We start from the raw sequence: 16,003 nt of genomic DNA, 5'->3' as shown, positions 1-16,003 counted from the left end.
CCCCTTGAAATGGAAAATGCAAATCCCCTTCCTCTGAATTATTATAATTTTGAAATTAAGGGGCTCTAAGGCAAAGATATGGGAGTAGGAATAACAGTACTTTATCAGGAAAAATAAAAAATAAAAATAAAAATAAAAATAAAAATAAAAATAAAAATAAATAAAAATAAAATAGTACAAAAAATAAACAAAAAAACCAACCCTGCCAGAGTGAGACCAGTCCCTGCCCCCTGTGTGTCAGGGGGTGTCCCAGCCCCATCCCAGGGGGGCTCAGCCCTCCTGCAGTGCCAGCTGTGGCTCTGCTGCAGCAGGGATCCTGCACAAGGGGGGAGTTTTCCTCTGCAGCTCCAGGGCTGCTGCAGATGGGCCTGGGCTCCCTCTGGCCATGCAGGGCAGCAGAAAGCTGCTCCTCTGGCAATGCAGGGGGCAAAGGCTGCTGTGCTGTGCCAGGCTCAGATTGGATCCAGGCAGGAATGCTTGGCTCCTCCCCTGGGCGGAGCATCTCCCCATGGGATGCTGGGATTGGATCAGCCCTGCAGGGACACTCAGTGGCCATGGACAGCAGAGATCTCCTGTGTCTCAGTTTGGAAAGCCAGGTGTCTGCCAAGGAAGGTAGGAGCCTCCCTTGAAATAGAAAATATAAACCCCCTCCCTCTGAATTACTATAAATTTTAAATAAAGAGGCTTTCAGGCAAAAAATATGGGAGGAGGAAATAACAGTTCTTTAATAGGAAAAAAAATAAAAGGATAAAATAAACAATGCAGTCCACTAGAACAACACTGACAGAGCCAGAACCCAACCTGACACCCTGTGGGTCAGGGTGTTGGCAGCAGCCCCATTGGAATTGTGGCTCAGCCCTCCTGCAGTGTCAGGGGTGGCTCTGCTGGAGCAGGGATCCTGGAGAAAGGTTCATCTTCCTCTGAAGATCCAGTGGAAGAAGAGGCAGCTGCTGTTCCTCTGGGAATCCAGTGGAGAAGCCGTGCTGGTGTTCCAGAATCTCCAGATTATATCCAGGCAGGAATGCTTGGCTCCTCCCTCTGTGCTCACATCTCCCAATGGGATGCTGTGGTTCTTATCAACCATGCAGGGACATTCAGTGGCTGTTATCAGCAGGTGTCCCCTCCTGAGGGAGGAGTGATTGTGGAGGAGATAAGGCAAACTGCTCATTGAACAGAAGACAACTGCTGTACAGATGGCAAATAGAATACAATTTGCTTGGAAATCCAGGGCATCCTGGAGGGAGGATTGGTTGTGGAAGAGATAAAGAAAAAACTGCCCAATGAACAGCAGAGAACTGCCCCACCTCTGACAGCATTGTCCAACACCAGTCTGTGATTCTATGATTTTCAATACCTCACTTTCCATTTTCAACACCTTGCTTTGGATTTGGAGCAAGGAGGCTCCTCACATTTTTTAGCTTTTGCCTCTGCAGTCAGTTTTCTCCTTTCTCCAGTTTAAACAATAACTTAGCTAAAAGGGAAGGGGGCACGTGGCCAAAACCATTTTATATTTCAGAGTGGCTCTGACCTGTGTCCATTACCCAAATTGAGGTAAGAGGAAAATTTGGAATATCCCAATGCACGACCTTGAAAACTGGAGTCAAGCAATAGGTATGGCATTAATGGGACAAAGTGCAGAGTCAGGAATCACACAGAAATTCCTGCCCTCAGTTATGGAATTTGGACTGACAAGGGAAGGGAAGGAATTGGCTTTTCCTCCCTCAGTCAGAGGAGAGCAGAGCCATGAGTGCAATGCAACTGCAAAGAAGTAAATGTGATCCTACATCCCATCAGCTGGGGACGTTCCTGTAGGGAAAGGGGAATATTGTTTCTGTTGGACATGACACTGATGAGCCCTTGGCAGGACCTCTGTCACAATCCTGCTCCCTTCTGCACCAGGGAGATGAATTTGAGTTGATGTTGAGCAGAGGAAAACCAGCAGGATGATATGGAGAGCTCGTGGCACGAGGGAAAACCAGCAAGGATTGGTCCAGCTAAACTCTAGGAAAATAAAAGTGAAGAGGGGGTGGAGTTTTTCGCAATAAAAATATCAGATCTGATGAAGGAGAGGGAGAAAATGAGGTAATCATGGTTTTAAACTAGTGGGGAAATCCCCACAGGAAAAAAAAATCAAATAAATAAGTAAAGTGCTCTGTCAATGGGAATTTCTAAACATCAGAGAAGTGAGTAATTGTCCAGGAGTTATAGCAGGAATTTAAACAAACAAACAAACAAGCCCACAACACCCAAACAACAAGGAAAAAACCTATAAATAACCAGATTTGGTTTATGATAAACAGAATTCACAATATTTCTGGAGTAAAGGAACTGCACAGCCCAGTGCAGACACGATCCCATCACCCTGCACATTGGTTCTGGGCCTGTATTCCTAATTCAGAACAGCATAAGAGCCGAGAGGTTTTATGAATGGATTTTCAGGAAATGGGAGGCTCAAATAGAAATAGGAGGAAGAGGAAACAGAGAGGAAACAGCAGATGCAGTGACAGAGAAGCAGCGACAGACTGGAATGGGCTCTTTGGGGTTTTACTGGATCTCCAGAGGTCCCTTCCAACCCCAAATATTCTGTGGTTCTGTGACTGCTTTGTAATATAAAAAATTAGGACCACAAATTCGATGTTTAACCTGGCCCACATGACAAAAATTTACCTGTTGAAAATTAAATTTCAACATTGCTTAAGGAATGGCAGCCAAAGAAGAGAACTGAAGGGATTTAAACCACTTGGGATTTAAAGAGTTGTAATGAAAACTCAGCACGGGAGTATAAGTATATATATGTGTGTATATATATGTATATATATGTATATATATATATATATATATATATATATATATATATATACAAATATATACAAATATATATATACATATACATATATATATACATATATATACATATATATATACACACAAATATAAGGAGTATAAGGGCATAAATAAAAAATAAATAAGAAAAGGAAAAGAAAGAAAAGAAAAGAAAAGAAAAGAAAAGAAAAGAAAAGAAAAGAAAAGAAAAGAAAAGAAAAGAAAAGAAAATAAAATAAAATAAAATAAAATAAAATAAAATAAAATAAACTGAAATTAATTGATTAAATCTAATACAAGGAAACAGAAAAGCTCCACATGTTTGGTACCTTCCCTGCAGGTGGCAAAGGAAGAGGAATACTGAGAAAACACAAAGTTTCATTATCAGGGAAGGCTTTTTCCACAGCAAATGGGATATTGGGAGAAAGATGGGGAGATTTTGCTCCTGCATGCAGCGAAATTCCAGGCTTGCCATTGAGTCTCTGCTTGCAGAACAGCTTTACATAAGCAGCTTTTATAATGCCCCACGAAGATCAATAGCTTTAGGTTGACTTACTTGCTTTGTTTTGCTCCCCTGTTACCAAAGTACTCAACTGTAGGCTGGAAAGTTGCTTTGTTGTGTTAGATTCTATCCAAAAATATCAGAAAAGATAGACTTAGACTTGCAAAATACAGGAGAGAGAGAAGGGGCAAAGGGGAGAAGGTTATTGCCAAGCTCTCCATTATAAATTTTGGCAGCTGTGACACCTAACTCTGTATTTATAGCCATTCCCTAGCCTGGCATCCAGAAATGGGAAGGTTAGCAAGTGAAAGAGGAGCTTTTGCAGAGGAAAGCAACCTTAAATATCAGAATTTTCACAACATCTGCACCAGGTTTGCCAGATTGCACCATGGAAAGTTAGACACAAAAAAAACCCAGCCTTGATGGGCAAATAAGGGGGGGGAAAAATGGGGGAAAGAAAGCAACCTTAAATATCAGAATTTTCACAACATCTGCACCAGGTTTGCCAGATTGCACCATGGAAATGTTAGAGACCAAAAAAATCAGGCCTTGATGTGCAAATAAGGGGGGAAAGAAAATGGGGGTGGTAGGCTGGGAAAGAGAATTCCCTCTGGTATTCTTCCTGCCAGAAAACAAAACCAGACAGCTTCCACCCACTGGTCTCTCCTTATCTTCCCTTCAGCTCCTAATGGCTTGCTCTGCAAAATTCCCCCAGCTCCAGCACACCAAAAAAACCTCCTGAGGATTTAAAATTCCCCTCAGATTAGCAAATGTTGACCCTCTGACAACATTATCAGCTCGTGTGAACCAAAACTGTTTGAGCTGATCTTTAAGCAGACATTTCCAACCACATCTTGCCTTGCTGCTGTGCAGGAAAAATATAAAAAAAATTAAAAAAAAAATAATTCAGTGTTGCCATATGGGCTGAGGCAATATCTAGACTTACACTTTTTAGGCCAGGCAGGGAAAGTGTAATAACAAGAGGAGGAGCAAAGGAAGCTCCAGGCAAGGCTTCTCCCAAGCTGCCAATGGTTTGTTCCCTCTGCAGATCAAAACACCCCCAGGCCTGATCACAGAATCACAGAATCCTCTGGGTTGGAAAGGACCTCCAGGAGCAGCTCCAGCTTTTCATTTTCATGGGGTTTTGGTTTATGGTGGCACCTAAAGAGCCACAGGTCAGAATCAGGCAGCCCCAGGACTGTTAAAGTGCACATCTTAATCATAAATCAGATTATTTTTGATGTGTTCATGAGTTCTTTTTTGATACCTGCAGGTAAATGCTGTAGTTGTGGGAAATTCTTGGCTTGCAGATAAACAGGGATCCTTTGAGACAGGATAAAAACTCCGACTCTTTAAAATAATTAAAGCTTTGAGTTTATGTATCAAACACCATTCTGTGGCCAAAATTCTGCAGGCACATTTTGGATTTCACTACTTTTCAACTACTATTTACTAGTTGTAGTAGTAACTCCAATTTTAAAATACTTTTTAACTACTTTTCTCTTTCAGAGGTAAGGAGGAATGTACACCAAGAAAAAGTCAACATTTCAGAACTTGAAGAGCCAATGCCTCTGGCCCAGTTTCATGAGTCCAAATCTGGTTTTTCTGTGTTGGATTCATTTTCCCAGGGAGGTTTGGAGTGACCATCCCTGGAGGTGTCCCAGGAAGGGCTGGAGGTGGCACTGAGTGCTCTGGGCTGGGGACAAGGTGGGGATGGGGCACAGCTTGGGTTTGATGACTTTGGAGCTCTTTTCCAAGTTCACTGATCCTGAATTAAATCCCACCAACGTGAATCTGCACAAACTGCAGGATAAGGTCATGGGAATACTGCCTGCATTCCCATTTTGTCCTCAGAGCTGTGGGTTCACTGAAATACCAGTGGCAAATACCCCCAAAAATCCCTCCTAGGGATGTGGTGGAGAGATTTCTCTGTGTATAAATGCTCTGTTGCTTTGGCAAAATGAAAACTGGAGGGGGATAAGGATGTGCCAGAGCCCGGTTTATGGTGTTTGTCTCCATAAAATCTGTATGCACAACCCCAGAGAATGAACAGGAGGTGAGGGAGAGCAAAACCCTCCAGGGACACATCAGAACTGAAATTTTGTTTAAGGTGCTCTGACCTCTGTGGGATCCTCTCCTCAATGGCCTGAGTAGAGCAGAATCCTAATTTAAAACACAAATTTAAGCATTTAAAGTAGGATGTGCCCATCTCCTCCCATCAAGCCATTCCTCTGCTTTTCCCATTGTTTAACCATCCAAAACCAATTCCAAAATCCTCAAGCTGATACTGATGCCTTGTGCAGGCTGATCTAGAACGGAGACTAGAACAGAGCTAAAGAGTAAAGCAGAGATTTATTCACAGGATTTCCTCCATAAATACACCTTGGGCAACACCAGAGCCCAGCCAGGGCTGCACCCAAGATGAACCAAAATGGCCCCAAAATGCACGGCCGGGCACGGGCTCTGTCCCTGGGATCAGTTCTGCTCCATTTGCACCTTGCAGTTCATTGTCCCATTCCAGCTTTAGCCCAGGCAGTCCCACCCTGCTTGTTTTTCTCTTTCCAGCCCACGGGGTTTGTGCTCCTGGGCTGAGATTTGGATCATTTGTCCTTGGTGCCCAGCTGGAGCAGGAATTGTTTTGTCTCCCTGCTCTGTGCACAGAGCTCACCATCCCTGAATGTGAACCCAGACCCACACACTAAGGCAGCACAGAACCTGAAAAACATAAAAGCTCAAACCTGAGGCATCACTGGGATTTTATGAGTTTGTGCAATTAAATGATGTTGTTATGGTTCCAAGCTCAATCTAACCATTCACATGCTGCTTCTCGTGAAATATTTAACAATTAATAGAGTTAAAAGGGCCTATAATCCATCACATTGTGTCAGGATGGTGAAGGCAGAAAGGATAAGATCCTACATATCCTCATTTCACATAAACACTTTTTCCATTTTGAATGTGCCCAGTTTTCCAGCTCTGTTGGCAAATGAAGGCAGGAAAAAATGAGTAACAAGTAGAGCAGGCTCTAGAAAAGCATCTTTAGCTTGGAGAACAGCTCCTATTCCAGGAGATTTGGTCCTAGCACAAGAGAGGAGATTTAAAGAACAGTAGTTTGCAGGAAGAAATTAAGAGTTGTGCAGATCTCTCAGGAAAAAGAGGCTTCATGCTGCTCTTTTCAGCCAGGTTCCCTTTTATGGAAAAAGCTGAAAGAACAAGAATGCAGCCATTTCTTAACCTAAAATGATATAATAATACATCCAGCACACAATTGCATGAGATTCAAATGAGATTTCGGAGAGAAAAAAGAAATTATTCCCAGAAAGTACATTAGGAAATGTAGGAAGGTGTGAAGAAAGGGTGAGGTGAGAAAGGAAATGCAAATAAGGAGATTTTACAAGCTAAAGTGGTGCTGGTTTAAAGTATTGCTTTTTTCTCAGAAGAAGAAAAAAATTAGATCACTGATGATCCATGGTCAGAGAGCACAGATGGGGTGTGGAGCTGGGCTTGCTGCTAATCTAAGACAAAAAATTATAGAGAAAATTTGAAAGTGCAAATTGTTATCATTCGCTTTACCTGAAAATCCACAATCCCATTCTGCTTCCCTCTGACTTGGGGCAAGAGTTTGGAACATGGGTAATTTGTCACAGTGCAGACACAAAAGATGAAGAATTCCACCTTTTCAGCAGGTGGAGTGGTCTGGGAAGGATGATGATGATGATGATGATGATGATGATGATGATGATGATGATGATGTCTGAAAGGACAACAGGGCTCTACTTTCCAGCCAGGTTTTCTCAGCAAAGAATGTTGAAGTATCTGTTGATGTCTGGAGCTGTGCACCTGCCTGGTCACCTGGCAGCTGTTCCAAGCAGGAATGTGGGAGCTGTTGGCCAACTTCAGCCGAGCCTGGGAGTGGGAGAGCAATGCCAAAATCTCCATCCATGAGGAGAGGGATAAAGGAGCTGGGAAGTGCCCCAAAGGGGATGGGGTGTGAGGTCAGCCCTGGTTATGCTCCAGAGAGCTGCGGGACACAAACCCTGGTGTTCCCTGGATGCCTCTGTGGTTGTCTCTTTGCCATGAGGGTAAAGGGAGCCCAGAGCAGCTGTGGCTGCCCCTGGATCCCCGGCAGTGCCCAAAACCAGGCTAGATGGAGCCCCGAGGCCGGGCTGGATGGAGCCCCGAGGCCAGGTTGGATAGAGCTCCGACGCCAGACTGGATGGAGCTCCGAGACCGGGCTGGAGGGAGCTCCAGAGTCAGGCTGAATGGAGCTCCGAGGCCGGGCTGGATGGAGCTCCGAGGCCAGGCTGGATGGAGCTCAGAGGCCAGGCTGGATGGAGCTCCGAGGCCAGCCTGGATGGAGCTCTGAGCAAACGGGGCGAGCAGAACGTGTCCCTGCCCACGGCCCGGGGGGGGGGCTGGCACTAACCCATATTTAAGATCCCTTCCAACCCAAACCCTCACTACCATTCCGCGATTCCTGCGCGGGGAGGGCGCAGCGCCGGGGTAGGCGGGACGCTCCCGAGGCAGCCGCATCCCGGCGGGAGGGACAGCGCGGGGTATCCATCCATCCCTCCATCCATCCCTCCATCCCTCCCTCCATCCATCCACCCCGCGGAGGGGGCGCAGCGGGGGCGGCGCAGGCGGAGCGGGGCCGCCCCCGCGGAAGGAACGCGCCGCCCCCGCCGCCCCGCGCCGCCCGCAGAGGGCGCTGCTGCCGCCGCCGCCAACTCCGCGCTCCGCTCCGCGCTCCGCTCCGCGCCCGCCGGGCCAGCGCAGCCCCCGCTCGGAGCCGCGCTCGGAGCCCCTCGGAGCCCCGCACGGCCCCGCACGGCTCCGGCCGAGCCCCGCGGCCCCCGGGGGTGGGCGAGCGGGCGTGGGGAATGGAGACGCCCGACAGCATCCTCGGGGCCGTGTGACAGCCAGCGGCGCTCGCACAGCCGGAGCGCACGGAGCCGGAGCCCCGCAGCGCCGGGCAGAGCCGCCCTGCCCCGTCCCGTCCCGCGGGGAGCCGGCATGGAGTGACAGCAGCCGCCAGGTAAGCGGGGCTGCCCTGCCCGAGGGGACGCTGCTGCTGCGCGGGGGATGCTCGGGGTAAGCGGGGTTGCTGCCTGTGCCCTCGCGTTTCTCTATCTCCATCCCCTGCCCCAAAAATCGCCTTTCCCCGACCCCCCGAGCCCCCCGAGCGGGCACGGCGGCCGTGCCGGGGGATGCGCGGCGCGTTCCTTATGTAACCCGGGGGCGAGCGGCCGCTGCCCGCCGGGCCGGGGGCGAGCTGGCGGCGGCAGAACCGCGGCCGAGATGGGCTCGGCGGGGCGGCCCCGAGGTCCCCTCTCTTCCCGCTGCCGTCGCTCCCGAGTGGGAGCTCCATCCCTGCGCCCTCGGGCAAAAGCGCCGACGGGGCCGGGGCTGCGCCGCCTCCCCCGGCTCCGGGGATCGGTACCGGGAACCTCGTCCCGCCCGGCGGTGCCCGAGCCGGGGAGAACTTCAGAGCGGGGAAGGGGAGAAAAGCAGAGGGACGATACTGTTTGTGCAGAGGGACAATGCTGTTTGAGCAGGGGGACGATGCTGTTTGAGCAGGGGGACGATGCTGTTTGTGCCGCTCCCGTCTCAGTTCTCCGGCGGGAGCGGGGCGAGGATGAGCGGAGCCGGGGCCGGGCGGAGAGCGGAGCCCGAGCCGGGATGAGCGGCGGGCAGGGAGGGCACAGCCTCCCCCGGGCACACGGGGGTGCTCACGGAGGGGTGCCCGTCTCGTCTTGTTGGGAGGGAGAGCGAGCTCGGTATCACCATGGCGACCTGAGGGAGGAAACAGATAAATAAATAAATAAGTAAGGGAGAAATCCCCCCCTTGTTCCATTCCCCCCTTCTTGCACTGCCCCCGGCCCTCGCCGTCCCTTCCCGGCCAGGTGCGGTGCCAAAGGTGGGGACAAAGATGCCACGGACAAAAGTTTCCTCTCGTGATGAAAGCGGGCTCGAAGGGCCGGGGGAGCGCGGTGGGGAAGGCACCGAAGGTTCGGGGAGCCGGGGGCTCCCGCATCGCCGTGCCCGGAGCATCTTCTCCGGGAATCTGCCTCAGGGCTTCCTCCTCCCGGCTGCTTGGGATGTTTCGGGTGCCTCCCTTTCCCCTGGCGCTCCTCGACCTCTCCGACAGCTCCGGTGCTCTGCCTGGGGCTGCTCCAGCACCGCGGACAGCGGCCGGGTAGAGCGGGATGCGCGGGGGATGCGCGGCTCGGGGGCTTTGGATCGGGAATCCCGCGCTGGGAAAAGCGGGAGGAGCCCCCACCGCTGCTAAAATCCCCCCCGAGCAGTTCCCTGCTGGCGTCAGGAGCCAGGGGAGGACTCAGGCAGGGCCACCAAACTTTCCTGAGCCGAACAAACGCAGGAGCTGGGAGCAAAGAGGTTAAAAAATGAGAGATTTCCCAGCAGCTCGCTCGGGGTTGGTTTTTAGGGCTGTTTTGCTGCGATTCTCTGTAAGATGTTACAGGTCCTGCTGCATACCCCAGCAGGACACACACAACACCCGTGAAGGGAGGGAGGCAACTGTGAGAAATGCCCTGCAGAAATTGAGAAATGCCCAACCTCGGCTGCTCTGCCTGCATTTGGGAAACTCGCGGAGAAAAGCACTTGGAGGGAATTCCCAAGCTCAGGGAGCTGTCCCACTGCTGAAGGGCACAGGTGGAGTTTGTGCCGGTCACCTGTGGCCAGCTCATTGCAAAAACCCCTCCTGACAGAGCCCTGCTCTCCTCAGACAGCTGGGGAGCAGTTTAATAAACAGAAAAAGGGAAAGTGTTGGGTTGGTGATAATGCAGCACCAGGCAGGATGCATTTCTTGCTCCGATGGGTTGTAAATCACTGGCTCAGCTCACCTGTACCTATCTCGTTCTAGCAGCTACATATGCAGTCATTACCTCAGACTAGCAAAAAATTAGTCTAGGAAAGCAAACAACATAATTAATACTATTCACAGGGGGAGATAGAGATGGATTAGTCACTTTTGGGCTGTTCGCTGTGTCAGGATGTTCGTTTTTCATTAAGCAAAGGAAATTTATTTGATCTTGCCTCGGTGCTGATAGGCAGTAAACTATAGGTACATGGAGAGTTATTGGTTTGGATTCCAGATCCCTGGCCTCTCTGGGTTGTGCTTTAACTATCAGCAATCTATCAAATCACACCAGGACTGGTTTCCTGCTCTGCCTGCCTTCCTTCTTGCTTATAAATTCTGTTTCAAAGAATTCTGGAAGAGACAAACATGTAGGTGAGTCCTAGCCGAGTGTGAGAGTTAATTGGGGTTTTTATTTATTCCTGAAATGCCCAGGGTGGGGCTATACTGGAAGGTGTCCCTGATGATCCTCAAGGTCCCTTTGAACCCAAACCATCCTGTGATTCCCTGCAGGGACTCCTTGCGGAGAATAACAAATCCTTTTCCTTGTAAATCCACATTTTGCCCTGAATCAGCTTCTGGAGTGAACTAATGAGTTAAGGCTTTATGGAAATGGAGAGCTGGATGTTTTAATGCTGGGCCTCCCATTTCCAAGCCTGTCTCCCAGGGAATATGGGAATAAAGGGCTGAGCTGTGGGTACAAGCTGGGGAACTCATTACTTTCCTGTGGGGAAATGAGGAGTAACAGGAGCCAACTCTTGTTGAGGGCAGCTCCCAAAGCCTTTGCAATACTTGAGGTTATTGATTTCCTTACATAAGGCAGCACTCCTGCAGCGTCACAACAATGCCATCAGATCGTTACCAAATGATTTTGCCTCATAAGCAAATGAGGAAAGGATTAATTATAGCAACACCAGCCCAAGAGCCCCACAACCACAGCCTCAATTAGAGAAAGGCTCAGCTCCTCGTGGGATTCCTGCCAGTGCATTTGCACCACGTTCACTTTGAGCTTCCCAAGATACACGGTTTCACTGCAGAAAATACTTGGTTTTTCACATGCATGTGTTTGGAGCCTTGCTTTGTAGTCATTTTGTTGAAACCTGGCACTTTTGGAAGGAAAATAAGATCTCTCCTTCAAACTGTGTCAGAGAAACAGAATTTCATTTACATTTACATAAAATACCAATCACAAGGGATATATTTACATATTTCACAATAGGTTTAGGGGTATAAGGTTTATGTTCTTTCTTTCACCTCTCAGGAACTCAGGACAGTGTTGGTGTAGGATTACTGTGTTTGTCATGATCTTCTCATGGTATTTTTACATATAAAAACAGTTTTATTCAGGACTTGTCTATATCCTTCTATAAAAGCAAGGAGTAAAATAATTCATATTAACACTCAGCCAAATAAATTAATTTATGTTATTGCTTGACGCATTGCAAAGATCCCATTTCTATTGTATAATTTCTTTGATTTTCATTGCTGTTGAAGGCTTTGCACCTTGTTCAGTGCTTCCATCACCTTCTTGCTCCAGGATGTTACTTTTTATATGGGACAATGAAGCCCTGGCAGATTTTAAAAAGATATAAAGGTTTAGGTTAATGCGTTACATTTATGTGGATGTACAATTTTTACTGGTGGAGGCAGTTTGATACTAGAAAACAATATTCTTAATATATTAAGGGGATATTAATATATATATATTAATATCCCCTTTATATATATATGATATTAATATATATAAAATAATATATAATTTTATATATTATATATATTTTATATAGTTATATATATAACAATATATAAATATTAATATATTGATTGTGCAGAATGTGATGTTTCTGAACAAACCCCAGATCTACCAGGCAGCAAACCCAAAGGAAAAGTTTTAATCTCATTCCCACTTGACTTTCTGGATGATTTTTTTTGGCTTTCAGTTGCTTGGCTTTAGGAGGTTTTCTCCTGATGCTTTGCTAGAATGCTGCTGATGTTGAAAATACAATTTTTATGTTTTATTAATAGCTGGAATAGAAGTATTGAACAATCGGAGGTTGTTGAATCCAGTTTTTTTCCACACAGCACTGCAATTTTTAATGATGCCCAAGGACTCCTGACAGAGCCTCATGACTGAGTTGTGGAGTCCCTGCCAAAAGGACATCCCAAACCAGCCCACCCCAACCCCACACTCTGCAGGACACCAGTGGGATCAGCAGGTTCTGGAGGAGGAAAAACCTCTGGGATCAAAATCCTTGTGAAGGGACTGGAATTTTTCTGTCCTTAGCATGGTATGGATCCTGCCCATGAGGAGGCCCAGAGCAGCTTTAACTCCTCCTTGAACCCATCAGCTCCTCCTCATTTCACTCCTCACAGGATGTCCCCCAGGGCCAGGGGAGTTTGGCAGCTGGGGAAACACACCTTGCTTCCATTTGGAAAGCTCATTAAAGTGCATTTTTTGCAGTCTATTCACGAGCTCCTGCATATGGCCAGCAGAACATCCTGTCCTCAAAAAAACAAAGTGGGGAGATTTTCAGGTTCTTCAAAACCAGGCAATTTCTACCCTCAGAGTCACACAATGCCCAGTGAAATTGAAGAATTATAGAGTCAAAGAATGGTTTGGATGGGAAAAGAACTTAAAAAATCATCTTGTTCCAGCTTTAGGGAACCTTCCCTACAGCCCGATCCAGGCTGGCCTTGAACACATTGAAAATCTTCATGAGTGCAAGGGCTCTCCACAGCCCTGACTGCAGAAACCCAAATTTATGCCAGAGGTTGCACAAGAAGCTTTAACATAAGTGCCCAGGGCTGGTCAGAGAAGTTTTTTTTCTGGAGTATTACTCAAGAGAGCTTTGAATTAAAAAATAGCCACAAGGCAAAAGCCCATTCTGCTGCTATTTTCCAGTTACAACCTCAGGTTAGTCATTAATGGTAGCTGGAAGTCTGTATTACAATATCCACCAGTCTTCAGCTGGAAATTATCTACTTCCAAGAAGTATTTACTGTCTTGTCTCACTCTGGTGGGAAAATAACAGAGTCCATCCACGGGCAGAGCCTGCCTTGCAGCCAGAAAACCCTGAACATTTGCACACACAGCTTGCAATGCACAGGAGTAAATTATGATTTCACAGAGATTTAAGGTTTTTTTTTTAAACCATCTGCATTAATAACTCTGTGTGTGAGTGCAGACAGTGAAGGCTCAAATACTGAAACCAGGGAGCTTCTTATTAATCCTGACTGCCACCTCCCCACCCTTTCTGGCCATGCCCCTAGTGAGGGAGCTCAGCTTCAGACTCTGACACCTCTGTGGACATCCACACCTCAGGAAAACCTCCCAGCCCCAGGAAGCCTCTGACTCATCCAAAAATTGAGGCACAGGGTGCCCAGAGCAGCTGTGGAGCCCCTGGATCCCTGGCAGTGCCCAAGGCCAGGTTGGAGCAGCCTGGGACAGTGGGAGGTGTCCCTGCCATGGCAGGGGATGATTTTAACATCCCATCCAACCCAAATCATTCTGGTGATGCCTTGTGCAGGCTGCCCCAGAGCAGAGCTGGACAGAGCTAAAGAATAAAGCAGGGATTTATGAAAAGCATCTCCTCCATGGATGCACCTTGGGCAGCACCAGAGCCCAGCCAGGGCTGCACCCAAGATGAACCAAAATGGCCCCAAAATGCACGGCCGGGCACGGGCTCTGTCCCTGGGATCAGTTCTGCTCCATTTGCACCTTGCAGTTCATTGTCCCATTCCAGCTTCAGCCCAGGCAGTCCCACCCTGCTTGTTTTTCTCTCTCCAGCCCACGGGGTTTGTGCTCCTGGGCTGAGATTTGGGTCATTTGTCCTTGGTGCCCAGCTGGAGCAGGAATTGTTTTGTCTCCCTGCTCTGTGCACAGAGCTCACCATCCCTGAATGTGAACCCAGAGCCACACACTAAGGCAGCACAGAACCTGAAAAATAGAAAAGCTCAGACCTGAGGCATCACTGGGATTTTATAAGTTTGGAGTACAAATGTGAATGTAAATGTGAAGTTTTCCATTTGGCTTTGAGGCCTGATCCTGATGTGCCCCATGGCTAAAGGAGGTTAGAGACAGTTTGGGTAGGGAGAGTTTGTTCAACAAAGCCTTGGATACGGTTCCACAACCCATCACAGGCCTGCAGAAACAGCCTCAGACTTGACTTCATTTCATTTCATACCCTTTGACTTGTGTTGGGTCTCTAAATCCAGCTGTGCCTTCAGGAAGAGCAGCCCCAGGTCTGTTTGCCACTGCCACAGCAGTGATGGCATTTCAGAGACAAACACACACTGGGGATCAGAGATTTGTGCAGCTGGTCTGGATTACCCCACCTTCCTCTCCTCTGTAGAGACTGTTGGAGGCTGATCTGAGGGAGCCAACATGCACAGGAGTTTTTTTTGGGACTCTCTGGAGCAGAACACTGGGGCTTGTTTCCTGATGACAGCAAAGTGCTGGCATTTGTGTTGATTTCTCAAAAAAACCCAAAAAACAAACAAAAAACTCTCCAAAAAACCAACCAAAAAAAAAACCCCAAAACCAAAAAAATCCCCCAAAACAACCTCCAAAACACTTCTGGACAAGAAAACAATGATGTGCAGATTGAGAGGGTGAAGCAGGAGGCTGAGGGAACTCATGCCATGATGAGAGCCTGCACGAGAGCATCGTTAATTCAATGCTCTAATCAACAGTTCTGCAGTGCTTTATCACAACCATCCCTGCTTCAGCCTCTCCAGCTCAGAGCACTTTGCAGCATTGCAGGAAATCCTCTGCTTTTTTGCTTCCCATTTGTGAAAAATAATCTCATTGTGTCTTGTCAATACAGACAACTTTGTCAATGAAAGCAGAGGAGAAATTATCATGTAATTTTGTATTTATCATAATCAAGAGCAGGGGTTCATTAGAACAATGAGCAATTGTCAAATTATTTCTCAGAGCAGTTGTTTGAAGAATGAGAGGAGGGTATTTCCTACCTTCCTGCTTTTTCTCCCACCATCTCCTGCAGGCACACAGAGCCTGCAGTTTCTATCAGCCTGCCAGATCAATTTCCCATTCCTGAAAAGAAGCATTTATGTTAAATGATTGTAATTAAGAAGCTCCTTACAGCTCAATAGCTGTCTGGACAGGCAGAGGTAATTCCCCATCGATTTCCATCGGGCCAGGTTTCCACAGGAAGATCTCCAAAAGGCACTGCCTGCTTTGGAAGTGCAGCTTCCCTGGGCTTCTTGGGGTATCTTGGAATGGAATCTTGGAATCAATAAGGCTGGAAAAGACCTCAAAAATGATTGTGTCCAAGCTGTGACTGGTCTGCACCTTGTCCCCAGCCCAGAGCACTCAGTGCCACCTCCAGGGGACACCTGCAGGGATGGGCACTGCAAAGCTCCCTGGGCAGCCCCTGCCAAGGCCTGAGCTCCCTTTCCATGGGCAAATTGCTGCTGCTGTCCCAGCTGGGCCTGCCCTGGCACAGCTTGAAGCCGTTTCCCCTTTTTCTGTCCCTGTTCCCTGTGAGAGGTTACCAACATCCCCCTCAGCCTCCCCCTGCTGTCAGGGAAGCAATGAGATCAATGAAAAGAGCAGGGCAGCTCCAAAGGGAAACTCCAAAAAGTAATTTTATTCCATCAAAGACCTCAGGAGGCTTCTAGAGATGCCACAGTGTGCTGCCTCAAGTTTCATGGGATGCCTCTCTAGTAATTAAATCAACATCTCCAGGTGCAGGAGGGGTGAGAGATGAATCCCTGTCTCCAGAGCTCCCTCACAGAACTGTGCCCACTGATCTTCCTTGTGCTGTCCTGCAGCACTC

The 16,003-nt window shown here is 48.0% G+C and overlaps 1 protein-coding gene across 2 annotated transcripts in view; it reads left to right on the top strand.

Annotated features, from left to right (window-relative positions):
* Positions 1 to 7,893: 7,893 nt before the first annotated feature.
* Positions 7,894 to 16,003, top strand: part of KCNJ6 (potassium inwardly rectifying channel subfamily J member 6) — a 178,617-nt gene continuing 170,507 nt past the window's right edge. The window contains exon 1 of one of the 2 annotated variants that reach the window (XM_064705347.1): positions 7,894 to 8,360. The gene's annotated coding sequence lies outside the window, so the exon portion shown is untranslated. The remainder of the gene's footprint in view (positions 8,361 to 16,003) is intronic. The other variant, XM_064705338.1, reaches the window with a different exon arrangement.

Source organism: Zonotrichia leucophrys, chromosome 1 (genome assembly GCF_028769735.1).
Source record: "Zonotrichia leucophrys gambelii isolate GWCS_2022_RI chromosome 1, RI_Zleu_2.0, whole genome shotgun sequence".
Taxonomy (NCBI): domain Eukaryota; kingdom Metazoa; phylum Chordata; class Aves; order Passeriformes; family Passerellidae; genus Zonotrichia; species Zonotrichia leucophrys.
Note: the sequence above shows the minus strand (reverse complement) of the source record. Positions and strands in the feature narration are given on the sequence as shown.